General features: G+C 45.8%; 2 non-coding genes across 2 annotated transcripts; both read right to left on the bottom strand.

Annotated features, from left to right (window-relative positions):
- Positions 1-5,475: 5,475 nt before the first annotated feature.
- Positions 5,476-5,547, bottom strand: TRNAH-GUG (transfer RNA histidin (anticodon GUG)). Its single transcript has one exon. It is a non-coding gene; the product is annotated as a tRNA-His (tRNA).
- A 4,718-nt stretch (positions 5,548-10,265) lies between these two features.
- On the bottom strand, positions 10,266-10,337 carry TRNAH-GUG (transfer RNA histidin (anticodon GUG)). Its single transcript has one exon. It is a non-coding gene; the product is annotated as a tRNA-His (tRNA).
- Positions 10,338-11,236: the final 899 nt, after the last annotated feature.

Genomic DNA, 11,236 nt, shown 5'->3' with positions numbered 1-11,236 from the left:
ATGATTTTCCCATTATCCCCAAAAACTCCTCACTGTGTCTAAGAACGCTTTTTTTCACAGGACAATACAGATCAGATTGACTTGAAAGGTCCTTTCACGCGACTACAGAATGCCTCTCATTCCACTAAAAGATACGCCAGTGCCTACAATAGCCTAGGACTAGACTATGAGTCCCAATGTAGAAAGACCACAAGTCCACAGATATGCCTGTTTATTTAAACATCTGTATTATCATCAGCGTGTGACTGTAAAGGCGGGACCTCGCGCTCTCTGTAACGCGCTCCATTGGCAACATCAGTTAAATGTCGTTGGTTCAATCCCTCGCGGATGTTGTTTTTATTCCCATTTGTAACTGGGAAATACTGTCGCTGCAATACATATGTCTTAATAAAGCTAGTGGTTATTGACGTAAATGGCAGTGTTATAATGTTTCATGTACTGCAAATGTCACCATATAATGCGCTCTTAATTAGATTTGGTTGAAATACATTACAGTCACCCGATGAAAAAGTGTGCAAAGAGCATTAAAGAAACAAAAGGTTCATAACAGTAACAGGACATATCGAATTGTTTCAGTCCTCCACAGAGATTGCCAATGTATTAATGGAAATTCTAAAATATCTGCCCAACTGCCGTGACATTGCTTCACCGCAATGCCGTGACTCTGATTCGAACAGAGGTTGCTGCAGCCACAACGCAGAGTACTAACCACTATACGATCACAGCGAGCTACTTGGGCTGCTACAATGTGACGTTCCACTTCTATCATAAGCTGTACTCCATCTGTGATGTCATGACTCATGTTTGAATTAAAGGTTGGTTGTGATGTTATCCATGAGAATAAGAGGACACCTGATCCCCAGTCACTTATTTAAGATCTCAATAATCAAGTCAGAATCCAAATGAAAGTCATCAAAGTGGAGCCAATTAGAAATAATATAGTTACACAAACCTGGCAATGGTGCGGCAGCCAGGGCCGATAATGGCCCGCCAGCCTGAGAGCAGGAAAGTGTGAGAGCAGTGATGGTCTTGTGAGAGTTTACAGCTGTTATTGACCCTGTCCCCTTCCATTGCAGAGTTTTCTCCCTATAAGAAGTGCAGAGGCTCCCTCCGGGGTGCTAATAGTAAATTTATTTTTTTGCGCAGGAGAAGTGCTCTTCACCAATTGCACGTGCCAAATCACCCGAAGGCCACCACCATAAAATTCAGGCATTCATGTTCATGCGTCCTCCATGTTATGTCCTTATAAAGGGATGCATGTTCATGATGACTCCATGTCACACCTGCATACAAGGATGCATGTTCATGCCGCCTCGTTCTCTTGGCTTCATACAGGGATTTTATCTCCTCCCTGTCTCACCCTCATGCAGGTATGCATGACCAATGCTCCTTCCCTTCTCGCCCGCATACATGGATGCACGTTCATGTCTCCTCGTTCTCTCGGCTTCATACGGGGATTTTATCTCCTCCCTGTCTCACCCTCAGGAAGGGATGCATGACCAATGCTCCTTCCCGTCTCGCCCGCATACATGGATGCACGTTCACGCCTCCTCCTTCTCTCGGCTTCATACGGGGATCATATCTCCTCCCTGTCTCACCCTCATGCAGGGATGCATGACCAATGCTCCTTCCTGTCTCGCCCGCATACATGGATGCACGTTCACGCCTCCTCCTTCTCTCGGCTTCATACGGGGATCATATCTCCTCGCTGTCTCACCCTCATGCAGGGATGCATGACCAATGCTCCTTCCCTTCTCGCCTAAATACATGGATGCACGTTCACGCCTCCTCCTTCTCTCGGCTCCATACGGGGATCATATCTCCTCCCTGTCTCACCCTCATGCAGGGATGCATGAACAACGCTCCTTCCTGTCTCGCCCGCATACATGGATGCACGTTCACGCCTCCTCCTTCTCTCGGCTTCATACGGGGATCATATCTCCTCCCTGTCTCACCCTCATGCAGGGATGCATGACCAATGCTCCTTCCCTTCTCGCCTGCATACATGGATGCACGTTCACGCCTCCTCCTTCTCTCGGCTTCATACGGGGATCATATCTCCTCAATGTCTCACCCTCACTTCCAACATGTGTAACTTCTTGTTCTCTTTGACGTCTGGGGCATGGGTGGCTACTGCACAGCTCTAGATGTCGCCCACCTGCAAGGTGCTATGGAAAGCACTTTTCCACATTGGACGTGCTATATTAACCCCCTCTCCCCAAATACAATAAAAATAAAGAAATATATGTGCTTCCATAATGTCTACCTTCTAATGTTTCATATGTGTAAGCACATTGTCCTCCTCCTGACCACATTCTAAAACTATGTGCAAATTGTTCCTTCCATAAACTGTCACTTCCTTGGCCCTTTATTTATAATGACTGTTATACTCTCTCTCTTTCCGCCACAGTATAAAAAAGCCTAGCACACCTCATGATTGGACTAAGAAATTCCTGTCATTTAGTTGGAAATGATTTTCCCATTATCCCCAAAAACTCCTCACTGTGTCTAAGAACGCTTTTTTTCACAGGACAATACAGATCAGATTGACTTGAAAGGTCCTTTCATGCGACTACAGAATGCCTCTCATTCCACTAAAAGATACGCCAGTGCCTACAATAGCCTAGGACTAGACTATGAGTCCCAATGTAGAAAGACCACAAGTCCACAGATATGCCTGTGTATTTAAACATCTGTATTATCATCAGCGTGTGACTGTAAAGGTGGGACTTCGCGCTCTCTGTAACGCGCTCCATTGGCAACATCAGTTAAATGTCGTTGGTTCAATCCCTCGCGGATGTTGTTTTTATTCCCATTTGTAACTGGGAAATACTGTCGCTGCAATACATATGTCTTAATCAAGCTAGTGGTTATTGACGTAAATGGCAGTGTTATAATGTTTCATGTACTGCAAATGTCACCACATAATGTGCTCTTAATTAGATTTGGTTGAAATACATTACAGTCACCCGATGAAAAAGTGTGCAAAGAGCATTAAAGAAACAAAAGGTTCATAACAGTAACAGGACATATCGAATTGTTTCAGTCCTCCACAGAGATTGCCAATGTATTAATGGAAATTCTAAAATATCTGCCCAACTGCCGTGACATTGCCTCACCGCAATGCCGTGACTCGGATTCGAACCGAGGTTGCTGCGGCCACAACGCAGAGTACTAACCACTATGAGATCACGGCGAGCTACTTGGGCTGCTACAATGTGACGTTCCACCTCTATCATAAGCTGCACTCCATCTGTGATGTCATGACTCATGTTTGAATTAGAGGTTGGCTGTGATGTTATCCATGAGAATAAGTGGACACCTGATCCCCAGTCACTTATTTAAGATCTCAATAATCAAGTCAGAATCCAAATGAAAGTCATCAAAGTGGAGCCAATTAGAAATAATATAGTTACACAAACCTGGCAATGGTGCGGCAGCCAGGGCCGATAATGGCCCGCCAGCCTGAGAGCAGGAAAGTGTGAGAGCAGTGATGGTCTTGTGAGAGTTTACAGCTGTTATTGACCCTGTCCCCTTCCATTGCAGAGTTTTCTCCCTATAAGAAGTGCAGAGGCTCCCTCCGGGGTGATAATAGTACATTTATTTTTTTGCGCAGGAGAAGTGCTCTTCACCAATTGCACGTGCCAAATCACCCGAAGGCCACCACCATAAAATTCAGGCATTCATGTTCATGCGTCCTCCATGTTATGTCCTTATAAAGGGATGCATGTTCATGATGACTCCATGTCACACCTGCATACAAGGATGCATGTTCATGCCGCCTCGTTCTCTTGGCTTCATACAGGGATTTTATCTCCTCCCTGTCTCACCCTCATGCAGGGATGCATGACCAATGCTCCTTCCCTTCTCGCCCGCATACATGGATGCACGTTCATGTCTCCTCGATCTCTCGGCTTCATACGGGGATTTTATCTCCTCCCTGTCTCTCCCTCGGGAAGGGATGCATGACCAATGCTCCTTCCCGTCTCGCCCGCATACATGGATGCACGTTCACGCCTCCTCCTTCTCTCGGCTTCATACGGGGATCATATCTCCTCCCTGTCTCACCCTCATGCAGGGATGCATGACCAATGCTCCTTCCTGTCTCGCCCGCATACATGGATGCACGTTCACGCCTCCTCCTTCTCTCGGCTTCATACGGGGATCATATCTCCTCCCTGTCTCACCCTCATGCAGGAATGAATGACCAGTGCTCCTTCCTGTCTCGCCCGCATACATGGATGCACGTTCACGCCTCCTCCTTCTCTCGGCTTCATACGGGGATCATATCTCCTCCCTGTCTCACCCTCATGCAGGGATGCATGACCAATGCTCCTTCCCTTCTCGCCTGCATACATGGATGCACGTTCACTCCTCCTCCTTTTCTCGGCTTCATACGGGGATCATATCTCCTCAATGTCTCACCCTCACTTCCAACATGTGTAACTTTTTGTTCTCTTTGACGTCTGGGGCATGGGTGGCTACTGCACAGCTCTAGATGTCCCCCACCTGCAAGGTGCTATGGAAAGCACTTTTCCACATTGTACGTGCTATATTAACCCCCTCTCCCCAAATACAATAAAAATAAAGAAATATATGTGCTTCCATAATGTCTACCTTCTAATGTTTCATATGTGTAAGCACATTGTCCTTCTTCTGACCACATTCTAAAACTATGTGCAAATTGTTCCTTCCATAAACTGTCACTTCCTTGGCCCTTTATTTATAATGACTGTTATACTCTCTCTCTTTCCGCCACAGTATAAAAATGCCTAGCACACCTCATGATTGGACTAAGAAATTCCTGTCATTTAGTTGGAAATGATTTTCCCATTATCCCCAAAAACTCCTCACTGTGTCTAAGAACGCTTTTTTTCACAGGACAATACAGATCAGATTGACTTGAAAGGTCCTTTCACGCGACTACAGAATGCCTCTCATTCCACTAAAAGATACGCCAGTGCCTACAATAGCCTAGGACTAGACTATGAGTCCCAATGTAGAAAGACCACAAGTCCACAGATATGCCTGTTTATTTAAACATCTGTATTATCATCAGCGTGTGACTGTAAAGGCGGGACCTCGCTCTCTCTGTAACGCGCTCCATTGGCAACATCAGTTAAATGTCGTTGGTTCAATCCCTCGCGGATGTTGTTTTTATTCCCATTTGTAACTGGGAAATACTGTCGCTGCAATACATATGTCTTAATCAAGCTAGTGGTTATTGACGTAAATGGCAGTGTTATAATGTTTCATGTACTGCAAATGTCACCACATAATGCGCTCTTAATTAGATTTGGTTGAAATACATTACAGTCACCCGATGAAAAAGTGTGCAAAGAGCATTAAAGAAACAAAAGGTTCATAACAGTAACAGGACATATCGAATTGTTTCAGTCCTCCACAGAGATTGCCAATGTATTAATGGAAATTCTAAAATATCTGCCCAACTGCCGTGACATTGCCTCACCGCAATGTCGTGACTCGGATTCGAACCGAGGTTGCTGCGGCCACAACGCAGAGTACTAACCACTATACGATCACGGCGAGCTACTTGGGCTGCTACAATGTGACGTTCCACCTCTATCATAAGCTGTACTCCATCTGTGATGTCATGACTCATGTTTGAATTAAAGGTTGGTTGTGATGTTATCCATGAGAATAAGTGGACACCTGATCCCCAGTCACTTATTTAAGATCTCAATAATCAAGTCAGAATCCAAATGAAAGTCATCAAAGTGGAGCCAATTAGAAATAATATAGTTACACAAACCTGGCAATGGTGCGGCAGCCAGGGCTGATAATGGCCCGCCAGCCTGAGAGCAGGAAAGTGTGAGAGCAGTGATGGTCTTGTGAGAGTTTACAGCTGTTATTGACCCTGTCCCCTTCCATTGCAGAGTTTTCTCCCTATAAGAAGTGCAGAGGCTCCCTCCGGGGTGCTAATAGTAAATTTATTTTTTTGCGCAGGAGAAGTGCTCTTCACCAATTGCACGTGCCAAATCACCCGAAGGCCACCACCATAAAATTCAGGCATTCATGTTCATGCGTCCTCCATGTTATGTCCTTATAAAGGGATGCATGTTCATGATGACTCCATGTCACACCTGCATACAAGGATGCATGTTCATGCCGCCTCGTTCTCTTGGCTTCATACAGGGATTTTATCTCCTCCCTGTCTCACCCTCATGCAGGGATGCATGACCAATGCTCCTTCCCTTCTCGCCCGCATACATGGATGCACGTTCATGTCTCCTCGTTCTCTCGGCTTCATACGGGGATTTTATCTCCTCCCTGTCTCACCCTCAGGAAGGGATGCATGACCAATGCTCCTTCCCGTCTCGCCCGCATACATGGATGCACGTTCACGCCTCCTCCTTCTCTCGGCTTCATACGGGGATCATATCTCCTCCCTGTCTCACCCTCATGCAGGGATGCATGACCAATGCTCCTTCCTGTCTCGCCCGCATACATGGATGCACGTTCACGCCTCCTCCTTCTCTCCGCTTCATACGGGGATCATATCTCCTCCCTGTCTCACCCTCATGCAGGGATGCATGACCAATGCTCCTTCCCTTCTCGCCTGCATACATGAATGCACGTTCACGCCTCCTCCTTCTCTCGGCTTCATACGGGGATCATATCTCCTCCCTGTCTCACCCTCATGCAGGGACGCATGACCAATGCTCCTTCCCTTCTCGCCTGCATACATGGATGCACGTTCACGCCTCCTCCTTTTCTCGGATTCATACGGGGATCATATCTCCTCAATGTCTCACCCTCACTTCCAACATGTGTAACTTCTTGTTCTCTTTGACGTCTGGGGCATGGGTGGCTACTGCACAGCTCTAGATGTCGCCCACCTGCAAGGTGCTATGGAAAGCACTTTTCCACATTGGACGTGCTATATTAACCCCCTCTCCCCAAATACAATAAAAATAAAGAAATATATGTGCTTCCATAATTTCTACCTTCTAATGTTTCATATGTGTAAGCACATTGTCCTCCTCCTGACCACATTCTAAAACTATGTGCAAATTGTTCCTTCCATAAACTGTCACTTCCTTGGCCTTTTATTTATAATGACTGTTATACTCTCTCTCTTTCCGCCACAGTATAAAAAAGCCTAGCACACCTCATGATTGGACTAAGAAATTCCTGTCATTTAGTTGGAAATGATTTTCCCATTATCCCCAAAAACTCCTCACTGTGTCTAAGAACGCTTTTTTTCACAGGACAATACAGATCAGATTGACTTGAAAGGTCCTTTCACGCGACTACAGAATGCCTCTCATTCCACTAAAAGATACGCCAGTGCCTACAATAGCCTAGGACTAGACTATGAGTCCCAATGTAGAAAGACCACAAGTCCACAGATATGCCTGTTTATTTAAACATCTGTATTATCATCAGCGTGTGACTGTAAAGGCGGGACCTCGCGCTCTCTGTAACGCGCTCCATTGGCAACATCAGTTAAATGTCGTTGGTTCAATCCCTCGCGGATGTTGTTTTTATTCCCATTTGTAACTGGGAAATACTGTCGCTGCAATACATATATCTTAATCAAGCTAGTGGTTATTGACGTAAATGGCAGTGTTATAATGTTTCATGTACTGCAAATGTCACCACATAATGTGCTCTTAATTACATTTGGTTGAAATACATTACAGTCACCCGATGAAAAAGTGTGCAAAGAGCATTAAAGAAACAAAAGGTTCATAACAGTAACAGGACATATCGAATTGTTTCAGTCCTCCACAGAGATTGCCAATGTATTAATGGAAATTCTAAAATATCTGCCCAACTGCCGGATTCGAACCGAGGTTGCTGCGGCCACAACACAGAGTACTAACCACTATATGATCACGGCGAGCTACTTGGGCTGCTACAATGTGACGTTCCACCTCTATCATAAGCTGTACTCCATCTGTGATGTCATGACTCATGTTTGAATTAAAGGTTGGTTGTGATGTTATCCATGAGAATAAGTGGACACCTGATCCCCAGTCACTTATTTAAGATCTCAATAATCAAGTCAGAATCCAAATGAAAGTCATCAAAGTGGAGCCAATTAGAAATAATATAGTTACACAAAACTGGCAATGGTGCGGCAGCCAGGGCTGATAATGGCCCGCCAGCCTGAGAGCAGGAAAGTGTGAGAGCAGTGATGGTCTTGTGAGAGTTTAAAGCTGTTATTGAACCTGTCCCCTTCCATTGCAGAGTTTTCTCCCTATAAGAAGTGCAGAGGCTCCCTCCGGGGTGCTAATAGTACATTTATTTTTTTGCGCAGGAGAAGTGCTCTTCACCAATTGCACGTGCCAAATCACCCGAAGGCCACCACCATAAAATTCAGGCATTCATGTTCATGCGTCCTCCATGTTATGTCCTTATAAAGGGATGCATGTTCATGATGACTCCATGTCACATCTGCATACAAGGATGCATGTTCATGCCGCCTCGTTCTCTTGGCTTCATAAAGGGATTTTATCTCCTCCCTGTCTCACCCTCATGCAGGGATGCATGACCAATGCTCCTTCCCTTCTCGCCCGCATACATGGATGCACGTTCATGTCTTCTCGTTCTCTCGGCTTCATACGGGGATTTTATCTCCTCCCTGTCTCACCGTCAGGAAGGGATGCATGACCAATGCTCCTTCCCGTCTCGCCCGCATACATGGATGCACGTTCACGCATCCTCCTTCTCTCGGCTTCATACGGGGATCATATCTCCTCCCTGTCTCACCCTCATGCAGGGATGCATGACCAATGCTCCTTCCTGTCTCGCCCGCATACATGGATGCACGTTCACGCCTCCTCCTTCTCTCGGCTTCATACGGGGATCATATCTCCTCCCTGTCTCACCCTCATGCAGGGATGCATGACCAATGCTCCTTCCCTTCTCGCCTGCATACATGGATGCACGTTCACGCCTCCTCCTTCTCTCGGCTTTATACGGGGATCATATCTCCTCCCTGTCTCACCCTCATGCAGGGATGCATGACTAACGCTCCTTCCTGTCTCGCCCGCATACATGGATGCACGTTCAAGCCTCCTCCTTCTCTCGGCTTCATACGGGGATCATATCTCCTCCCTGTCTCATCCTCATGCAGGGATGCATGACCAATGCTCCTTCCCTTCTCGCCTGCATACATGGATGCACGTTCACGCCTCCTCCTTCTCTCGGCTTCATACGGGGATCATATCTCCTCAATGTCTCACCCTCACTTCCAACATGTGTAACTTCTTGTTCTCTTTGACATCTGGGGCATGGGTGGCTACTGCACAGATCTAGATGTCGCCCACCTGCAAGTTGCTATGGAAAGCACTTTTCCACATTGGACGTGCTATATTAACCCCCTCACCCCAAATACAATAAAAATAAAGAAATATATGTGCTTCCATAATGTCTACCTTCTAATGTTTCATATGTGTAAGCACATTGTCCTCCTCCTGACCACATTCTAAAACTATGTGCAAATTGTTCCTTCCATAAACTGTCACTTCCTTGGCCCTTTATTTATAATGACTGTTATACTCTCTCTCTTTCCGCCACAGTATAAAAAAGCCTAGCACACCTCATGATTGGACTAAGAAATTCCTGTCATTTAGTTGGAAATGATTTTCCCATTATCCCCAAAAACTCCTCACTGTGTCTAAGAACGCTTTTTTTCACAGGACAATACAGATCAGATTGACTTGAAAGGTCCTTTCACGCGACTACAGAATGCCTCTCATTCCACTAAAAGATACGCCAGTGCCTACAATAGCCTAGGACTAGACTATGAGTCCCAATGTAGAAAGACCACAAGTCCACAGATATGCCTGTTTATTTAAACATCTGTATTATCATCAGCGTGTGACTGTAAAGGCGGGACCTCGCGCTCTCTGTAACGCGCTCCATTGGCAACATCAGTTAAATGTCGTTGGTTCAATCCCTCGCGGATGTTGTTTTTATTCCCATTTGTAACTGGGAAATACTGTCGCTGCAATACATATGTCTTAATAAAGCTAGTGGTTATTGACGTAAATGGCAGTGTTATAATGTTTCATGTACTGCAAATGTCACCATATAATGCGCTCTTAATTAGATTTGGTTGAAATACATTACAGTCACCCGATGAAAAAGTGTGCAAAGAGCATTAAAGAAACAAAAGGTTCATAACAGTAACAGGACATATCGAATTGTTTCAGTCCTCCACAGAGATTGCCAATGTATTAATGGAAATTCTAAAATATCTGCCCAACTGCCGTGACATTGCCTCACCGCAATGCCGTGACTCGGATTCGAACCGAGGTTGCTGCGGCCACAACGCAGAGTACTAACCACTATACTATCACGGCGAGCTACTTGGGCTACTACGATGTGACGTTCCACCTCTATCATAAGCTGTACTCCATCTGTGATGTCATGACTCATGTTTGAATTAAAGGTTGGTTGTGATGTTATCCATGAGAATAAGAGGACACCTGATCCCCAGTCACTTATTTAAGATCTCAATAATCAAGTCAGAATCCAAATGAAAGTCATCAAAGTGGAGCCAATTAGAAATAATATAGTTACACAAACCTGGCAATGGTGCGGCAGCCAGGGCCGATAATGGCCCGCCAGCCTGAGAGCAGGAAAGTGTGAGAGCAGTGATGGTCTTGTGAGAGTTTACAGCTGTTATTGACCCTGTCCCCTTCCATTGCAGAGTTTTCTCCCTATAAGAAGTGCAGAGGCTCCCTCCGGGGTGCTAATAGTAAATTTATTTTTTTGCGCAGGAGAAGTGCTCTTCACCAATTGCACGTGCCAAATCACCCGAAGGCCACCACCATAAAATTCAGGCATTCATGTTCATGCGTCCTCCATGTTATGTCCTTATAAAGGGATGCATGTTCATGATGACTCCATGTCACACCTGCATACAAGGATGCATGTTCATGCCGCCTCGTTCTCTTGGCTTCATACAGGGATTTTATCTCCTCCCTGTCTCACCCTCATGCAGGTATGCATGACCAATGCTCCTTCCCTTCTCGCCCGCATACATGGATGCACGTTCATGTCTCCTCGTTCTCTCGGCTTCATACGGGGATTTTATCTCCTCCCTGTCTCACCCTCAGGAAGGGATGCATGACCAATGCTCCTTCCCGTCTCGCCCGCATACATGGATGCACGTTCACGCCTCCTCCTTCTCTCGGCTTCATACGGGGATCATATCTCCTCCCTGTCTCACCCTCATGCAGGGATGCATGACCAATGC

Source organism: Ambystoma mexicanum (genome assembly GCF_040938575.1).
Source record: "Ambystoma mexicanum isolate Mex_15411 chromosome 12 unlocalized genomic scaffold, UKY_AmexF1_1 Mex_chr12_unloc.1, whole genome shotgun sequence".
NCBI classification, from domain to species: Eukaryota; Metazoa; Chordata; class Amphibia; order Caudata; family Ambystomatidae; genus Ambystoma; species Ambystoma mexicanum.
The sequence above is the reverse complement of the archived record's forward strand: the minus strand, read 5'-3'. Positions and strand labels throughout refer to the sequence as shown.